The sequence below is a fragment of the Rousettus aegyptiacus genome, unplaced genomic scaffold (genome assembly GCF_014176215.1).
Source record: "Rousettus aegyptiacus isolate mRouAeg1 unplaced genomic scaffold, mRouAeg1.p scaffold_m13_p_10, whole genome shotgun sequence".
Taxonomy (NCBI): Eukaryota; Metazoa; Chordata; class Mammalia; order Chiroptera; family Pteropodidae; genus Rousettus; species Rousettus aegyptiacus.
In genome coordinates this window covers 26,564,299-26,585,922 of record NW_023416285.1, presented here as the reverse complement: position 1 = coordinate 26,585,922, position 21,624 = coordinate 26,564,299, and positions in this window count along the sequence as shown.

The window sequence follows — 21,624 nt, the reverse complement described above, 5'->3', positions numbered from 1 at the left end:
AATATCTATAATGAGCATCTACTCTATTTTATTCATTCATTCTCTTTGCAATAAACACCCAAGATGCCTTCATCTTCCTGCTTCCATAATAATATTGAAATTAACATCCTTATGGACCTACGTTCTTTAGTATATGTAATGAGTCACAGGTATGCATATTGTTTATTTGACAAAGCAGTAACATATCAACAAAATTGAGAGCTTACTCTGTGCCAGGCAATTCTAAATGCTGGAAATAGAAATGAACAAAATAAAGTTTATGTCCTCATGAAGCTTACATTCTTTAAGAGAAAATAGATAATAAACAAGTATATAATAACACACAAGTGGAGATTATGGGTTGGAAGTAGTATATACAGGTATACACAGAGTTTAACATTCACACTAGAAGTCTGGACTAAAAATATATTTGAAATCCAGCCATGAAACTATATAAAGTCACTTACGAAGTATGTATAGAATAAGACATGGTCTGTGGATGAAGCTCTCACTTACTTTAACATTTATAGATTAAAAATATAAGAAGAAGCCAACAAAGGAAGGCAAAAATGAATTGCAGGTAAGATAAGTGGAGAATGAAAAATTGGTGTTCTAAAATGAGTATTTTAAAATAGGAAGGAAGGAAGGAAGGAAGGAAGGAAGGAAGGAAGGAAGGAAGGAAGGAAGAGAACAGTGTCATGCTAGCGATTGGTCAAAGGAAATAAGGACTGAGATTAATTTTAACTTTAAAAATATGGAGGTCATTGGTGATGTTGATAAGATCTCATCGAATATATTTATACTCAAACAGTGGAATGGGTTTATGAGAGAATTAAAATAAACTTGGACATAACCTTCTTTTCAACATAATTTTGAGGATGTTTGCTATAAAGTGGGGAAAAGAAATAGAGTAATAGCTGGAGGAAGAGAAGTGGTAAAAAGAGAAATTTTATAACATGGAAGATATTACAGCATGTTTTCAGGCTTACGTGAATGTCAAATCAAGCCAGTGGAGAAATTAACAATTATGATGCAGGAAAGAGAATTCTTGAAGTGTTATTCTTAAGTAGGTGAGAGGGAATGAGATTTAGAATACAATTGGAAAGAATGACCATGATTTGAAGATGGGCAAGCCATCCATAGTAATAGGATGGGAAAAAAATTTATGGGCACAGATGTAAGGTATGAGGGAGTGGGATAGATGTGGTGGTGAAAGAATGTGGAACATCTTTTTTTTCTATTTTCATCATCAATTGGCCTTTCTTTATCTAACGATCCAGCCTCACCTATCTCTACTCTTTAATGGTCTTTATCCACTTTCAACAACCTCTTTGTGCTTTGGGACATAAACTACATGCCCACTATATTTTTCATGCTTCTATGCCTTTAATTTTTCTGCTTATATTGTCCTCCCAATCTGTCAGCTACCAATCATGTGCTTATTTTTCAATATAAGTTTTAAAACTTAGCTTAAACTTCCCTAACTTACGCAGTAGCCTTGTTGATTAAAAAACAAAAAACAAAAAACAAAAACAAAAGTTGATATATGACTGTCCACCAGGCTATGCCTACAAAAGTACCCATGATATATTAAACTCAGTCATTTTTGATGCCAAATACTTACCCAATACCTACTATGTGCCATGTGGGCCTAGCACTGAACTGTCCTAGGTATTGGAATATAGTAATACACCAAAGATCCTACTTTTCAAGAGCTTATATTCTAGTGGCTTTTACAGAAATCAAGTCTTTAATGAACTATAATCTCAGTTTGGTGATGTGCCAACTTTAGAATTAACATTTGCTCATAGTTTTATTTTACTCTCTAGGGACAAGATATAACATTAAAAATCATGTGTTTCTTTTTCTTTTTTCTCCCAGATAACCTAACCATAAAACAATACATTTTGTTATTGTGTGCCACAAAAAATTATGACTTCCGGAAATGTGGATTTGAGCATGAAATCCTAATAATAAAGCACCATATTTTGAATCTTCTCTACTTTAGGTAGCTTGTGTTCTAAACCTGACATTAAATTGACAGTGGAACCCCTAGAAGAGCACCTAATTCTTAGGGCTGGCTGAAAATGGACATGTCTGGGTGCTGGCTGCTCCAGGATGGGTTTTGCCTGCAAGGAACTGGACTTATAGGATCAACCTGTTCATTTTAATTAAATTTGTTCTCCTTTCCAACACTGAATTGTTATTCACTGGTAGCCATTAATATTTGAAAGGTAATTGTCAAATCTAAAAACTTGCATATAATGTTTCCCCTCCCCTAAAAACAAACAATCAACTTTTTGCTATCAGAATTATTTAAAACAGACACAATTCTACCACAACAGTGATCTGTATTAACCCAGAAGGAAAGTCGTACACCATCCTGTTCTAAATTACTGGAATCACTAACTCCAAATCTCATTTTTGGAAGGGGATCTGAGATGCAAGTTTGTTTTCCATTACTTGACATGGGTTTAAGAAATTAATGGAACCATCTTCGATATAGTTTACGTAATTCAAAATATTGGCTGCATACTGGCTCCAATTTAGTCTCTGAGCCTAGGGAAAATTTGAGTGAAAACTTTGGAACTGTCTATTATTAAGGAAATGGTGAGAATTTAAGTGAGCATTGAAAATTGGTAAAATGCAAAACAAGTTTTAGACTTATAATAGTACTTTTTCATTACCAAAATGACATTTTGAAATATGTATCTTTAAAAAATCCTTTGCTCTCTTTTTTGTTTTACAGATTTCACTGCAAGGTAATTTAACATATTGAGTTATCAACTCCTTTTTCTCATAGCACAACATTAGGTATTGTCCCTTGTGAGATTAATAAGAAAGAAGGGTTACTTCCCTATACCCATGCCATTGACCCCTCCATCTAGGATTACTTTAAGGAAGGAGGGATTCCACAACAGTGTTTCAGCCAGGAGAATGAGGGTCAGGACTTGACCTGATTCATAGTTCCTCATCCACTAAAAGTAAAGGGGGAATTATTATTGTTATTCTTCCATCAATCTTGCTCAGCTATGGATTCCTTATAGGTTTGCAGTCTTCATGTACAAGATCAAAGCATGTAATAATCAAAAGGCCACTTCATGAGAAAGAAAGAACGACAGCCTTCCTCCCCACCTCGAATTCCCATCCTGCTCCCTAATACACATGTACTTATGCATCACCTAATGAGAAGCTGAAGTTTCCTTTTCATTGCCTCCTTACATCAATTTATTTGACAAGGAGAAACAAACCTTCAGTAGTGTGTATTACTAAAGAGGACAGATAACCACTGACTAAATAAAAAGTTTTGCACATCAATGCCTATTGAATAGCAATTTAAATTTCCTTGTAGAGTATTCTGAAATTTCAAAATTAACAAAGGACAACTAGTTTCTCAAAATGATAAATTAGGTCCACAGTTTGGCTGAGCTGTTTATACAGCCAAGATAATTTTCAAAGGCCTGTCAGAAAATACCTTTATCAAAACAAAACAGATGTATTAAGCCAATTTTGGGTTGACTTGAGAACCATAACTCATTTCTTAAATTGAAAAAAAAAAAAAAAGTACTTGCATAAGGTTGTTTTCCCTAGTGCAGTTGAAATCTAGGAATAAACATCATCTTCTTCAAGAGGTTTTTGATTTGAATAACTTCTGGATTCCATGCTATTATTACATATATATTATTAAACATTTCAAAATCATTTTTCCAAGTCATCGATTCCCAAGTCACTGATTTCCTAGAGTTGTTTGTTTGCTTCAAATATTCTATTGAAATATAAAATACATACAGAAAAATGCACACATCATGTGTTCCACTGAATGAATTATCACAAGTGGAATCTAGCATGTAATCAAGCACCCAGACCATGAAGCAGAACATTCTCAACATCACTGAATTCTCTCATCTCCTACCTAATATTCTGATGGGTTAACAGCAGATATTATTAGTCCTGTTAGGTTCTATACCATAGAGACCTCATCATATGTAAATATAATAACATATCATTATTTGCTGTGTTGTAATTAAATGCGGTTTTGCTTGAATGTAGCAAAATTGGACATATAACTCAATTTACTTTTCATAATTGACACGAGAAGGAGGTAAGCAAATCACTATATCTACTTATCTAGGAAATTAGGAAGTTCTTTCAAAATATTTGATTTCTAAAGCTACCTCATATGATTTTCTTCCCTCATTAAAACACAAATAGCTGATCTTTGTTTCTACTTCATAGACTCTGTCTTCTAAGAATCAAATACTCGCAGTCTTCTCTTCTGAATGGGTAACTGCGAACTACTTTTAAGCTGATGGAGAATGATAATCAATGTTTCAGGAACTAAAGCAAAAATTAAATATACCTGCAATTTTCTACAGGCAATAGTGGGAAGAGATCTGTTTCTTTCTCTTTCCAGCTGCTTGCCTTTTGCCATTCCTTTCAGTATCAACGCCAACATCAGTTTTCTCCTGTTCTGTTTCCCTATCGGGATCCGGCCAGGTGTCATCATTTCCTGTCTGTGCAGAGATCTCCCCCAGACTTTATAATCAGCTGCTCCACTGTGACTCCTCCTTTGCTCTTTACCTCAAGCTCGCTTGGGAGACCTGGAAAATCATGGTTCATTTCCATCCTTTTTCTCTCATTTCCCTCACTCTTTCACATAGCCTCGCATGAATATTAATCATGACATGTTCTTACTCAGAGATTTCAGATATGGAAAGAAAACGTTTTCCCCTTGGTTTAATCAGAAACAAGAACAAGAAGGTTTGTGAACAATGAAAGGTGCCCATTTTCGTAAAGTGGCCCTGAGAGCAGGCTTCGAAGAGCCAATAGGTTATCATTTCTTCAAAAGGCACATTATGTTTTGTAATAAATACTATATACAGTAAAAATACTACAACTTAAGCTCATCTAATAAGTGTGTCACAAAATATATTATAGCAAATATATGTTCATTAAAAAATATTTTGAAATATTCGCCCTTTGCACAGCCTCGGGGTACCCTTCCACCATATTCTTTGAGGAGGAGAGGAGACACATTCAAACAGACTGCAGTAGTATTGCGCCCATTTAAATCCAGGATACTTTTTGCAAGTTAGATCTGATAAAATACTATAATTAAATCATTTTATGATCCCCCCCGGTATTATTGGAAAAATAATTCAACATTCCCTACTGACACTGACAATATAGAGTAAAATAGAAAAGTTTATAAACTGGATCAATTGTCATGGAATATCGACATATCATTATCAATATTAAATGAACACCATTATAATCCTATTCTTCTCATGAGGTACTACTTAATTAGTAGGAAATCTTCATAGGGCTACATGTGATCATTTTACTTAAAGCTAAAATGTGGCCTATGAAATGACATTTAAGAATTCCAAACTAAACCTAGTTTAGGATTCACAATGAAGTCCAGTGGGAATGAAAACATGCGTTTTCTTCCTTTAATTCACTAAATGAGAGCATTTTGTATTCTGGGAAATTTCAAAATCAGAGAAACCTAACACTAACATTTCTGGATGCTGTCATCAACAATTCACAAGAAAAATAAAACCAGGAACTCTACTGATTGAACAATAGCTATGTATAGACCTATAAAACCTACCTAAATTTTCTCCCATGATTGGAAGACATCCTATATAAATAAAAGTTTTCTGGGGGAAAATATTAAGTAAGTATCCATTGCAATAACTGGCAGTACAGTTTGTCATGGGGTGGTTTTAAGTTAAATTCAAAGTCATTCCTAGCTGTACTAAGTCTTCTTTATTTAAAATTCATAACTACCTCAATGGAAGTCAAATTCATTCGAGCATATTCACTCTCTCATTCTTTATCTGTTGGTCAAATATTTTTCAACTTTAAAGTTTAGATTGCCAAAGAAAGACTAATTGGTCTAATTTATAGAGACATTTCTCCATTTTCCTGTTCTAGCATTCAGAACATCAGCTCTAGGTTAATAAGTTTCCTTCACTGCAATGTACTATGAACCATATGAAAATTTCAGAAAATCTCACTGACTTGACTATGACAAGGATATATGCTTTGTCAAAGATGTGAAACTCTACTGGCCATGAGAAATAATGTAGAATCAATCTTTGTTATTTATTTAGCAGAAATAGTTTGGTAGTGCATCATAATGTTCCAGACTAAGATAAATTAACCAAGTTACTCATTTATCCAGTTTCCAAGATGCTGCTAGGTGTGAGGCTCTATATCAGATACTGGAATGAAACACAAGGATAAATTAGACTTAATCATTGTCCTCTAGGAGTTCACAATCTGTCACCAAGGTGAACAAATTGCTAAAGTGAGTTGTCTTTAAAAAACTTTTTGCTAGTTTAAAGATAATCCAAATATTTGAGTAAGTATAGATTTTTGTCCCACTTTTAGACAAAATGTGTGTACCAAGAAAACAATAATGAACATTTTTATTTCCTGATTTATCATACTGATTTATCAAAACACAGAAAGATGAAAGAAAAACAAATGGGAAGTAATGATCATAGAGTTGGTCAATATTTATTATATGGCTGCTTTGGATAAATCTCAGAAAAAGTACCTTTAGTAGGAAATGAAAATGTGAAGAAAAATGAGGAAAAATGTGAAATAAATTGGAGAGGAAATGTGGTCAAAGAATAACAGAATCACAGAGGAAAATTCCCATCTGAAACTCATGGAATTAAAAACAGAATACATTTGCTGAACTAGGTATTAGTATCATGATGCCCCAAAATGAGAAAATAAATATCCTAATTTAGGGAAGGCTAAGTGGACAGAATATAATTAAGAGCTACTTCAGTTGAGGGAGAGTCAAGAAAAAAGAGGAATAGTTGAGTCTTGGGGAACAGAATTAAATGTGAAAGGTATAGCACAGCAACTATGGTCTTGTTGGACAACATGCTGTTATATTTAAAGAATTCTACAATTTATAAGAAATAAAACGATAACAGCAAAATAAAGTTACCAGTTTTAGAGACCCCACAGTATCTTAGTTGTGCTTATGTTGTGCATTATGTTGAGTTATTAATGAAAAACTTAAATTATTTTAAAACATGAAACCATTTGAGGAGCGGCAAATACATAATAATTTCACATTCGAATATATGTCAAACATATATGCCAGTGAAACTTTCTCATGAAAACACTACTCATTCACAAGACTTTTGAAAAAATGGAACAGTACCAAAACATAGTTGGCTCATTCCTAATTCTTTTTTCATAGTTTATCTGAATTGAGGTTTGAGACAAGATTGATTTTATGGTTCTTACAGGAAAATCTACATTTCAAGGTGCAGCAACTTCTTTCCAAAGTATTCCAAAGCAAAATGCAGAACATTTCTAAGGGATTACATAACTGGGTCTCAGCCAAATATTATAGGACTTCCATGACTCGAGGCAGTAATCTTGAAATTCATATCCTGGAAAAGCTAATTACTATTATACATTTTGTGGTTGTAAAACTTAAAAAAAAAATCAAGGCAAAAGTTCATATGTATGTGCTTACTTGGATTAATGGAACAGTTCTGACCTCACTGGCCACCAATTAGAAGAACCAAATATGTTCAGCATCATATAGTAACCATGTAATTAACATAACAATGGCATAAATATCATAAACTGCTGTTGAATGAGGAAACATGTTGACATGTGTCATAAAGTCTTTAAACCACAATGAGTATCTTCAAAAATGATTTATATTGTCTTGTCTGACCAAACTCTGAACCTCATTCATTTGATATGTAAGGACACAAAATCGAAACACAATATACGTCCTAAACATAAGTTTAGGATATGAGAACAGATATAAAATTTACAAAATGCCCATGGGATTATTTCCTTCTTGAAAACTAATGAGGATTCTCTTTAAATGTGTTATGTCTGCAAAAATTTAAAATAAAAACCTTTATCCATATACATAATTTCAGTTAAGCTAATAATAAATGATGAGATAGGCAAAATAGAATTTCATTTTAAATGTATATTCAGCAACACATCTGATTGGAAGTCATAATTAATAACTTTCTCTTATACATACATATACATATGCATATAGGTGTATATATGCATATCTATATACACATACATAGGTATATATGTACATGTACACTTCGGGATGTGAAGGCCTGATTTCAATGAGTAATTAAAAATATCTGAGCTAGGAAAGCCTTCAGAAGAATAGTAAAATATGCAAATTATATAACATTAAATTTTGCAAATTATATAACATTAAATTTTACAGAATTACTCAAAAATTCTGGCAGAAAAATCAATGGAAAGGTTTCATTTCATTCAAAAGACCCAAAGGCAATGCTTCCATGAGGTACACTGAAGTAATGCTTTAATTATTTCTGAGATAACCAGTCTCCTAGAATCACAAAATTAAAAAAAAAAATCAGCTATTGTTTTATCTCCTTCACAATTATAAACTTATTTAATCTTCACAACAAACTTGTGAGGTAGGTGCTGTTATTATTATCTCCATTTCACAGACAAGAAAATTAGCGCAAAAAAAGTTAAGCTTCTTACTCAAGATTAATGAACTAGTAAATGTCACACCTGAATTTTGAAATAAGGAAGTTTTCAAACAGAGTTTGTGATCCAAACTACTAAACAACAGTGGTTTCCACAATATACTACTATATGATTCTCTCTATAGTGAAGAGAAGAAAAATTATCCAAAACTTTCTACAGTACATTTGTTAGCATTTTTATTTAACATAGATAAAAGATCTCTACTAAGATATCTATTTTTTTTGTCTATAATATTACCCTCTTGATGTCAAAAATGACTCCAAGTTCATACACATGTATGTCTGAGAAAATATTGGTACTACTGAGAGAGACTTAGAAAGCTGAGATTGGCTACTGAGAGAAATAATGTGTTTAGTTCTGTACTTGTTGAGTCTGCACATTTATTTAATGATCAATTCAATAGGTATTTATTGAGCACCTACTATGGGATATAGCCACTACCAACACTTTCATCATGAAGCATGCATCCTAATGGGAGACGTAGCCAGATCTGAGATCATGACAAATTATCCATTGGTTATATACAGGAGACAGAAATTTGAATAAATGGAGAAGCCTAAAGTTTTAGATTTGGGATTACTAATAAAGAGGTAATAATTAAAACTTTCAGAATTAATGACCTCTAAAATTGTAAAAAGAAATTTCAGGCCCAGAATTAAATTTTAAGAAATAGTGAAAAGAAACATGAGAAAATCAGCCAAGAAGACTGTTACCAGAGATTTAAGAAAGCCACACAAAAAAAGTGCCATTTCAGGAAATTCATTGGAAACCTTGATCAACAATGTCAAATATGGCAGGTGCCAATAGAGAGAAGGATTTGGTAAAAATTCAATCACTGTTCTAAGGTTTCCAGAGAAAGATTTCAATACAGTAGTAAAGCAGAAGCCAAACTGCAGGGTAAAAATTATTATAGTTAAAGGCAAGACTTCCAGCAACAAAGGAAAGGGAGGGAGAGAGCAAGGGAGGGACGGTAAGAGTAGAAGATGAAGTAGAAGGAGGAAGAGGAGAAGGAGGAACAGGAAGAGGAAAGGGGAGGGGGAGAAGAGAAAGAGAGGGAGGAAGAGGAGAAGAGGAACAGGAAGAAGAAGAGGAAGAAAAGGAGGAAAGAGAGGAAAGGGAGGAGAGTAAGAGAATGATTGCCGGAGGAGGGAGGTTCCTCTCTTCCTCCTTCCTCCCTCCTCTCTCCCTCCCGCCGCCCTCCCCCTCCCTCCTCCCTCCTCCTCCCGCCCTTCTCCTGCCTCCCCTCCCTCCTCCTTCGCTCCTTTCCTCCTCCTCCCTCCCTCCCTCCCCTCCCTTCCCTCCCTTCCCTCCCCTCCCTCCCCTCCCCTCCCTCCCTTTCCTTCCTTCCTTCCTTCCTTCCTTCCTTCCTTCCTTCCTTCCTTCCTTCCTGCTCTCTCTCTCCCTCTCCCTCCCTCCTCCCTCTCCCTCCCTCCCTCCCTCCTCCCTCCCTCCCTCCCTCCATCCCTCCCTTCCTTCCTTCCTTCCTTCCCTCCTTCTTCCTTCCTTCCTTCCTTCCTTCCTTCCCTTCCTTCCTTCCTTCCTTCCTTCCTCCTCTCTCCCTCTCCCTCCCTCCTCCCTCTCCCTCCTCCCTCCCTCCTCCCTCCCTCCCTCCCTCCCTTCCTTCCTTCCTTCCTTCCTTCCTTCCTTCCTTCCTTTCCTTCCTTCCTTCCCCTCTTCTCTCTCTCTCTCTCCCCTCCCTCCTCCCTCTCCCTCCTCCTCCTCCCTCCCTCCCTCCCTCCCTCCGTCCCTCCCTTCCTTCCGTCCTTCCTTCCTTCCTTCCTTCCTTCCTTCCTTCCTTCCTTCCTTCTCAGCTCTCCCTCCCTCCCCTCTCCCCTCCCTCCTCCTCCCTCCCTCCCTCGCCTTCGCTTCCTTCCTTCCTTTCCTTCCGTTCCTCCTTCCCTTCCTTGCCTTCCTCCCTCCATTTCCGTCTCTCTCTCCTCTCCCTCCCTCCCTCCGCCCTTCCCTCCCTCCCTCCCTCCCTCCCTCCCTCCCTCCCTCCCTCCCTCCCCCCTCCCTCCCTCCCCTCCCGCCCTTCCTCCCTTCCCTTCCTTCCGTCCCTCCCTCCTCCCGCCCCCCCTCCCTCCCTCCCTCCCTCCCTCCCTCCCTCCCTCCCTCCCGTCCCTCCCGCCGTCCTTCCTGTTCCTGCATGCATGCACGTTCCGGACGCGGACGCCGGAAAGATTAGTTAGAAAAAAAAGGCTAAAATATGTTATTGTTTTTAAAGGCACATGTAAACTATTAATATCTGGCTAAGTTTCTTTCATATATATATCCAGAAAAATGATCTTTAGGAAATTACTAAGGAATACAGTTTTTTAGTTGAAGAATGTGTGAAAAAGAAACACTACTACAAAATTTTTGACTGAGATAAGAGTGCCTATATAATTGTCTAACCAATATACTGTATTCTTGAAATTAATAAAATAAAAAAAGTTTTTAAGTGCCAATAAAATTTTTAAATGCGATTAATTATTTTATGTCCCTGGAATATTACAAAATCTCAAGCTGAAAAGCTAAAGCGAAAGTTAGAGATGAACACTCTCTCACTTCACAGATAAAAAAACCCCCACATATCTAGGTTCAGAGTTTGTCCCCAAAACCAAGTTTCCCAAATTCTAGTCTAATCCCCTAGCACTATTCCCAGAAAATATAGCCTACTGATAGTTCTTCACAGAAGGGAAAAGAGGAGCTAACACAGAATTCTGCTAGCTCTTGTTAGACCCTTTAAACATATCTTATTTAACTGTCACAACAACTTTATGAGTTAGGAATTTTAATTCTATTTTCCTGAAGACCAAACTGGGCTTTGAGAGGTCATGTCACTTGTGCTAGTTCTCATAAGTAACAAATGATAGAACCAGAATCCAGGAATGATTTGTCCAAGTCCAGAGCTATGATTGTCCACTCTGTCTGTTTCACCAAGTAACTAGTAATGGGGAGGGGGGAGGGACATGAAATATAATAGTAATTGGCTACATCGGACAGCCTCAACAGGGGCAATATTTCTCTCCAAGGGGGCAAGAATTATTGATACAACACTATATGGCCCTCCAAAACATCACAGTGCATATGCAGATATATTAAAATTTCATGGGAAGGGGAGCAATCAGAAGAAAAATTCTAAAATGTCTCCTGAGGAGAGCGAAAATGGGGGGAAAAAAAGGTTGAGAAACACTGTTCTATATGTTTAAAGAACAAAAATGCAAGTCAATTTTTAAGTCATTTTCCAACTTTAAATATAAACTCAAAACCTGGATTCCTGTTTTTCAATTGTATTAAATGTATATTTTTGAGGATTGATGGTTCTTTTCTTTTATAAGCTACAGGCTTCTGTTGGTCAAAGCACAGGTTTTAGAGTCGAGTGGACTTATCAAGTTGGCAAATCAGCTTAACTGTTCATAAGGTTTGCAAGTATTCGAACTTTCTGAGTTTCATCTTAAAGGACCATTGAAATAATTACCCAAGTTAATTGCATATGAAATGCCTAACATATAGCAAACTTGCAGTAAATGTGAGTCTTGTCCTCATATTTAGTTTTTAATTTCTTTAAATAGTAAATCTCTATAAGAGGAACAAGAATGCAAGAATGGTTCAAATAAAGGCTGTTTTACTTTAGGGAAGGAACTGAGTATTTTTTACCTTTTGAGGTTTATACAGTTTCCAAATGTATTCGAATAGAAAAGTAGGAAAAGGTTATAGGAGAGAGTTGTATAGCAGCAGGATTTGTTGGAGGATTTTGGAATTTTTTAAGTGGCCTGTGCCAGTGGAAAAAATAAAGGCTATATTTACTTCAGTCATAACCTTCAGTGATTAGAAGGGCCTGTGAAATCACAAAGGGTAAATAAAATTAAAGGAAAGAAAGGAAAAGGCAGTATATAAAGTGACCTCTACAGTGATAGAAATTGGATCAAGATTTGGGTTTCTGAAACTGTGATGTAGCATAATATACCTCAATGCAATTGCAGCATATTTTAATTCAAAAATATTTTAGATGGAGAATTGCATCCATCCTTCATTGTGCTAGCTTTAAGAACATGACAATAAGAATTGTGAGCTTTGTCATTGCTCATACTTATTATTTCACCTTTCCTTCCATGACAGTTGATATAATTTAACTAAAGATAAATATATATGTACTCCAAGTCAGATTCTTTAAGGATTTGTTTTAAATTCAAATAAATAGGGTGAAAAGGTGAAGAGATTAAGAAGTAAAAGTGGAGTGGACTTATCAAAAAGTGGAGTGGTTACAAAACAGTCACAATGATATAAAGTACAGCATAGGGAATACAGTCAATAATATTGTAATAACTACATATGGTGCCAAGTGGTGACTAGATTTATTGCAAGGATCACTTCGTAAGTTATATAAATATCTAACTACTATGCTGTACACCTGAAACTAACATAATATTGAATGTCAACTACAGTTTAAAAAACATTTTAATTAAAAAAATAAATTCAAATAAATATATTATCTAGTATGTCTGACCTAAAAAAAAACTTTACTAATAAGTTTTTCATTTAAAAGAACCTACTTTATAGGTTAATACTCATGTTTATTTTTGCATATTAATACGATCCCCTCAGTTTGTTCTTTAATAACTTATTTAAAAAGAATATACCAAGTTGAAAGGATTACACAAACAATGTAATATAAATGATATATATACACATATAGAATGTGTATTTTTTTATTGAAGAATATATGTGTATACATTTGTGTGCATGCCTATCCATCTGCTTCTTATATCTTATGTATGTTTGACAATCTTGGCATGTATAATCACATATGCATTACAAATGGGCTGACTTTATTTCTCTAGCAAGGAAATAATATTTTAATTATATACTTATCACCACTCTACAGTAGCAACAATTTAGAAATTTGCTGGATAAAATTATGAAAGAGAAAATCAAGAGCTCAGACACTGAAAAGATGATGTAAAGAAGATGACATAATTTGAAGTTGTATTTCTATTTGTCAGTAATAAAAGAAATTCTAGTGAATATGCAGTCGTTTGTTGTAATCGTTTAAAAACAAATTAGCTTGTCCATGGGGTTTTAATTATCTCGATCATTAGTTATCTTAATCTTATTTGATAAGAGAAGAAATACATTTTTCATCAGGGAAGCAGATGCAGCTCTGACTATGTTTGGAGCATCAATCCACCAGGGTGTTCATTTCAAGGCACCAGATGCAGTTCCAAATGTTCTAGGTCACTGCTCATTAAATGTGGAGGAATTAAATCTACCTGGTCCCAAAGTGGTGAAAGAAAAAGCAGGATTCCGAAATCATTTTTTAAGTCTCCTTTTTCTTTTAACCATTTTGAAAATATTACTAAAAGCAGATAATCATGTTAAATTTAAAAATATCAAAAACTTCCTTTTCTCACACTATGTCTCACTTCACTTCCAAAATGCTATCCTATGTGTTTTCAAGTTTCCTTCCTGGGTTTTATATTATGTCTGGACTTCTGGCTAATTATGGTATTGAGTGCCCTGGATAAGCTATTTTGCTTCATTATATTGCAGAATCAATTTAACTATGTCAATTCAATTTTCCATATAAATACTGTTGACAGCAACTGATACTCCTGCTCAGAGGCTGTAGAAATGGGCAACATCCCAGCTGGGATATTAGATTTTTTTTCTTCACTTAAATGAATCAGCTTATTTCCTTTCCTTTTAGTTGACTATTTTCAACCTTCTGTTCAGAATTCAGTAGAATTGAACCATCACCTTAATAATCAGGACAAGAAAAAAAAAATGGACCCATTCAAATGAAGTAACAATTTAGTTAAAGAACATGCAACACATCCATGCTTAACTATCCTCATCAATTTCCTGTATCTCAGATCTTGCATGAACTCCTAGAAAGTCTTCAGTTTTTGGTTTCATTTATTAGGGATAAAATATGTTATCATCTCATGCATGAGAAACAAAATACAACAGGCAGCTTTGCACAGACCACAGACATGAAAACTGAGCTTTCCCAGACTTTTTAAATGTCAATTTATCTTAAAAGAATTCACAAGAATAATTTTGCTCTCTTTTCAAATAAGCATTTCTGTAAATTTCCAAGTTTGAAATGTTATATTCAAATAATTTCCATTTATATATAAATATAGCAATCAAAACATATTTAATATTGCATGACATCATACAAGTTGTTTTATGAAAAAAGGATCCACTTATGAATCCAAAACAGTAATGCCAGGGTCTGCAGACAACAAATCTGCATTCCTATCACAGAAATAGCTGGGTCTATCTCCTTTGATCTCAGAAGTTCTTCTGGAATTTACATAACAGAGCTTATACATGATCGATAACTTAAACAGGGTTTAAAATCTAATGTTCTAAAACATTAACGATACATTAAACTGAATGCCTACATATACTTTTTTATAAACTTAACGTATACTTTAGATAAATCATCAGGATCAAAACCCAGAAAGCCTTCATTTGACAACAAGAAAGCCTTCATTTGACAACACCCATCAAGGGCAAGCCACTGATTTGAAGCTTACTGTGAAAATGCACTGAAAGTAGGTTTGCTCCTTTCTGATGCACACAGGTTGACAGACTAGGCAGCGGTCTCCGACCTTTTTGGCACCAGGGACTGGTACTCCTCCGAGAATCTAATGCCTGATGATCTGAGGTGGAGCTGAGGTGGTGATGCTAGTGCTGGGGCGAGGCTGCAAATATAGATGAAACTTCCCTTGTTTGCCCACCACTCACCTCTTGCTGTGCGGCCTGGTTCCTAACAGTCCACAGGCCCCAGTCTATGACCCGGGGATTGGGGACCACTGGACTAGGGTAAGCCATGGTCTGAGAGAAAAGATTCAATTTTTTTATTCATGTCTTTGTTATATTCTGCCTCATTAGGCTTGCAACTTTAAGAAAAGTTTTGAGTTTCTTTCTACTTCATTTTAGAACTTACTTGAAATAAGTTAATTTCGGCCTTCCAGATATCCTGGCAAATGCCACCAGATTGATACATTATTACTTGCCACTTTCAACACTACAGAGAAAAAAAACAAAAAACAAACAAAAAAAAACCATGTACTCATTCTAAGCTACAGAAGTAAATGTTCTGCAGTAGCAGATGAATAAAAAGGTATATAAGAATGGCAGGTTAACCTGGTTTAGAAGGTACTTGTGAATAAGAAGTATGAAGTGAGATATCACTTGATTTCTGGAAACTTTAAAATTAGAAGATAGGAAAGATTCAGTGAGTGGAAAACATCCTAGGGTTCAATCTTCCATCAAATATTTATCTTCAATTCTACTTACTAAGAATACTATACCCATGAGAAAGATTTATAGAAAGCAAGAAATGAGACCATTTGGGTTGATCTACTCTTATTATATACTCCTATCTAATGGGTCTGCACTTCTGTAGAATATGCCATAAAAATTGTCAGAGAATATAAAAACTGAAAATGTAATCTACAAACAGAACCTTTTTTTTAACTACAGTTGATATACAAAATTATATTTATTTCAGATGTACAGCATAGTGATATGAAATTTACATAACTTGCAAAGTGATCATCTTGATAAGTCTAGTACTCATCTGACATACGGTTATAACAATATTATTGACTATATTCCCTATGCCGTACTTTACATCCCTGTGACTATTTTTATCACTGCCAATTTGTGCTTCTTAATCCCTTCACCTCTTTCACCCAATCTTCCCACTTCCTTCCTTCTGGAGACCATCAATTTGTTTTCTCTATCTTTAAGTTTGTTTCTATTTTCTTTGTTTATATTTTATTTTTTAGATTTCACATATAAGTGAAATCATATGGTATTTGTTTTTCTCTGTCTGATATATTTCAGTTAGCACAATACCCTCTAGCCCCATCCATGTTGTCACAAATGGCAAGATTTCATTCTTTTTAATGGCTAAATAATATATATGTATCACTTCTTCTTTATCTGTTTGTCAATGGGCACTTATGTTTCTTCCATATTTTGGCTATTGTAAACAATGCTATAATGAACACAGGGGTGTTTATATCTTTTCAAATTAGTGTTTTGGATTTCTTCAGATATATATCCAGCAGTGGAATTGCTGGATTATATGGTAGTTTTATTCTATTTTATGAGAAACTGCCATACTGTTTTCCATAGTAGCTGCACCAATTTGCAGTCCCACCAAAAGCACATGAGGGGTCCCTTTTCTCCATGTCCTTGCCAACATTTGCTGTTTGTTGATTTATTGCTGATAGCCATTTTAACAGGTATGAGGTAATATTTCATTGTGATTTTAATTTGCATTTCTCTTACAATCAGTGATGTTGAACATCTTCTCATGTATCTGTTGGCCATCTGTATGTCTTCTTTGAAGAAATGTCTATTCTGGTCCTTAGCCAATTTTATAATTGGGTTGTTTTTGGTATTAACTTTTATGCTTTCTTTGTATATTTTAAATATTAACACTTTATCTGATTTATTATTGATGAATATCTTCTCCCATTTGGTAGATTGTCTTTTGGTTTGCTGATGGTTTCCTTTGCTGGACAAAAACTTTTTCGTTTAATGTAGTCCTACTGTTTATATTTACATTTGCATCCCTTGCCTGAGGAGACATATCCAAAGAAATATTACTAAGAGCAATGTCAAATAGTCTACTGCCTATGTTTTTTCTATGAGTTTTATGGTTTCAGGTCTTACATATAAGTCTTTAATACATGTTGAGTTAACTCTTATATATGATGTAAGAAAGTGGATTACTCTCATTTTTTTTGCATGTATCTGTCCAGTTTTCCCAATATCATTTACTGAATAGACCGTCTTTACTCCATTGTATAATCTTGCCTCCTTTGTCATAGAATAACTGACCATTCAGGCATGGATTTATTTATGGGCTATTTTGTTCCATTGATCTACGTGTCTGTTTTTATGCTAGTATTACGCTGTTTTAATTACTGTAGCTTGGTTGTGTAATTTGAGATCACATAGTATGATACCTCAAATGTTCTTTTTCAAGATTGCTTGGCTATCTGGGGTCTTTTGTGGTTCCATATAAATTTTAGGATTATTCATTCTAGTTCTGCTCAAAATGCCATTGGTGTTTTGATGGAGATTGCGTTAAACCTATAACTTTCTTTGGGTAGTATGGACATTTTAACAATGTTAATTCTTTCTATCCATGAGCATGATATATGCTTCCATTGATTTGTTTCTTCTTCAATTTCTTTTTCAATGTTTTATAATTTTCTGAGTACAGATCTTTTACCTCCTTGGTTACATTTATTCCTAGGTATTTTTGATGCAATTATATATGGGATTATTTTAATATCTCTTTCTTAAAGTTCATTATTGATGTATAAAATGCAACTGATTTTCTGAATATTCATTTTATATCTTGCTACTTTACCAAATTCATTTATCAGTACTAAGTTTTTGGTGGACTCTTTAGAGTTCTCTACATATAGTATCATCTCATCTGCAAATAATGACAGTTTAACTTTTTCCTTTCTAATTTGGATGCCTTTTAATTATTTTTCACATCTGATTACTATGATTAGGACTTTGCATACTATGTTAAAGAAAAGTAGTAAAAGTGGACATCCTTGTCTTCTTCTTGATCCTAAAAAATAGCTTTCAGCTTTTCATCATTGTGTATGAAGTTAGCTAGAGGCAGAAAAAAAAATTTTAAAAGGAAGTGTTTGCCTGGTTCTTATAAGGAATCAATAGACTTTTAGTATCATGTAATAAAATTCAAAAGGAAAAATCTCACCCCCAAAAAAGTCTTAGGTACATGACTATGTGTCGTCAGACTATTATGTTACTCTTCCATATCACTAAGGGATTCAATTTTTGTTAACTCTTTCAACAATTATTTGTCCCATGCCTGCAGCATAATAAGAGTGCTTCTAGGTACTAAGAATACAGTTGAACAAGAGAGGTAACCATGCAGTGATCACAGACATTTCATATAAAAGGGACAGCTAGTACAAAGCCCTAAAGTGGGAACACGTTTGGTCAGTTCAATATAGTTGGAGAGTAAGGAACAAGGGAATAATGGAATAAAATTAAGTAGAAAGGATAGCCGAAGTCCAAAACATGTGATGCTTTGTAAGTTAGGGTAAGGAATTTGGGGTTTATTTAACCGATATTTTATTATTTAGTAGATCATTCTGGCTATCGCATAAATACTGAATTATGGAGAAACAAGAATAGAAATTATTGAAACCTATTATTATAGACCAATAAAAAGATGATGGTTGGTTAATAATAGAGATATAAGTGAGTAAATAAATTTAAGATATGTTTTAGAGATAGGCTATATAGGACTAAAATGAAAAACTGTGGGGAAAAAAGAGCAAGGAGTGGAAAGTATCAAGGATAATGCCTGAATTTTTGTCAAGAGTAATTAGATGGAAAATGGTGCAGTTTTATGAGAGAAAGAAGTCCAGGAATAAAAGATTGGTTGCACATAGATTAAATAAACTAGTCTTCTAAAAAGAAGCCCGTCTTTAATTCTTCTAAGTTCCTCATGAGGCTAAGTCAATGAGAATGCATTTTCCTTTTCAGACCTTCAAGCCCTCCAATTCAAGTTCATAGATTTATTTGCTATAATCCCTTCAATTTAAATAGGAATGGGAGAATGAATCTTCCATTTTAATATGGGAACAATAAAGGGTTCACTTTGAGTCCAATAAAATTTGAAGAAAGGACTGTCTATACTGGATTTTACAAACTGGTGTACAGTAATGTTGTTTCTAGCTTGGTAAATGGACTATAGAACATTGAAATGAATTTGCTTAAATAAAACAATTTAAAAATATTGTCTCCAAAAAGCCATCTTCATTTTACATAAACAGCTACATTACATTGACATTACAGGAGTGAAACAGATTAGTTTTCCTAATAAAAGGAATACTAACACTTCAAAAAATTTATCTTTCTTCTTGAGCACTCAAGATAATTTGAAAATAGGGATATACAGAAAAATATAGCTCAGAAACAAGTAAAGTTCTTATCTATGGACACTAAGTACCAAGTCAGGGTCTGTGAAGTCTAAACAACATATCATCACTAGGACACTTAGGCATCTCCAGAGATTACATCATTGGTTATTTTGTCAGAGAAACTTGCAAATTAGATTCCTTTTATCTATGTCAGATGAAGCAGGAAATATCCTCATTAATCTATGTCTAATGATTTCAGAGATGATCTTTGCTCAAGTCAACCTCAACTGAATTCTCTATCTAAATAACATATAACTACTATGTGATAAGTTTATATGCTAATTAAAGTCCCTAATTTAAAAAAAAAAAAAAAAAAAGCTTAGGCAAAAAGGAATCAGTTTTTCTCTAGACAGAGAAGGAAGTCCTTCCAATTCTCATGGAGTTCTGTATAAACCAAGTAGATCCAGAGGCCATATTTTTATTTTGTCTTAATGTCATTTCCACATGTATTCCCCTACCTCACCTCTATGGACTCTCTATGTTGTAGGGGGTCTAATGTTCATCACTTGTCAAGGATAGCTCCCTTAAACAGGCATTTCTCCCTCCTATAAATAATCTTCTAAATGTGCATATGGCTGCTTTATCTCTTTGGTCAGATTTCAACTCAAATGTTCTCTCCTCACAGAAGTCTTTCTAGTCACCTGTGTTTGGCAACTAAAATTTCTTAACAAATAAACTCAATATGCAATGGCTCAAATACAATACGAGCTCATTTCTCTTTCACTGAATCGTCTAGGTAAATCTTGTAGGTTGCAGCCAGGACAAGGGTCTTTGCTCCACACCATCATTTAGGGACTCAGGCTGACATTGGCTCTGCCATTTTTTTAAGCTCTGCCATTTTGAACACAGGACTTCCAAGATTGCTCTGGTCACTCTGATAATTATTGTTACCTCCCAGCCCACAAGAGGAAAGAAAAGGTATTAAAAACCAGATGAGAAAGGTTGTATGGACTAGGCCTAGAAGTGGAATACTTATCCTCTGTTCATGAACTATTAGAAAAAAACTTACTCAAATGGTCATTACTCTATTTAGTGCAGAGTTTTAAATTCAGAAATTTAGTGTACTTGGGAAACCATGTAACTGGCTATGGCAGAAGAATGGGAGAATGAACTCTGATGAACAGCTAATAGTATTTGCTACACGACACTAGTTTTAAGTCACATCTATTAATTTTCTGTCTTTCTCATTAATCTGTAAGATCTTTAGGTCAAGATTTTTGTCTATTTTGTTTACATCTCAATGGTCAACATTAGAATAGAGTTTGGCACCTAATAGGTGCTCAAATAGTATTTGTTGACTGACTGACTGATTCACCAGGCCAATGCCTCTCCTGCACAATGAGACCTGGATATTTGGTTACCACAACTCACTGAGTCTAAGAATCAATTTTCAGAAATAACTGTGTTATTCTCTTTCTTTGTACCTTTTTGTAACTATCAAATGACAGTAAGAACAATTTCTAGCATGTATTGAATATCTTCCATGTGCCATATACCTCATTGTTTCATATGTACTGTCTCAGTTAATCCTCATAATAACCTTAAGAGGTAGGTACTCTTATTAGTCTCATTTGACAAATGAAGAAAGTTGAGGTGTAGAAAGATTAAGTAATTTGTGAAAAGGTAACTGAACTGGGAAGCAAATCTTGATCTAGAATTCAGTCTCCAGAGCCCAAGCTCTTAACCATTAGGTTAAATGAACTCTCAAAAATATTTATTCATTTAAAGCAGTGGCTCTCAACTGGAGGAAATCTTGGCAATGTCTGGAGACATTTTTGATTGTCATGACCGGGGTAAGGAGTTATCAGCATCTAATTGGTAGAAATTAGGGATGCTGCTAACCATCCTACAACTACATGACCTCCCTCCACATGCACAACAAAGAATAATTCAGTTTGCAATGTCACTAGTTCCAAAGTTGAGAAACCCTGATTTAGAGGGGACACACTGGTTGTTGCTTTGAACAAATCACAAGCAATTGCTCTTTTACTCTGATCTCCTCAAAGATTATTTTTTCTCAGTTTAAAAACCCTTTTCAAGATTGTCCCAGTCTGTGTCGATATTTACTTTTTTTTTCCACATTTCGGCTTCTAATTTTAATTTGTCACTGCAAATTTTA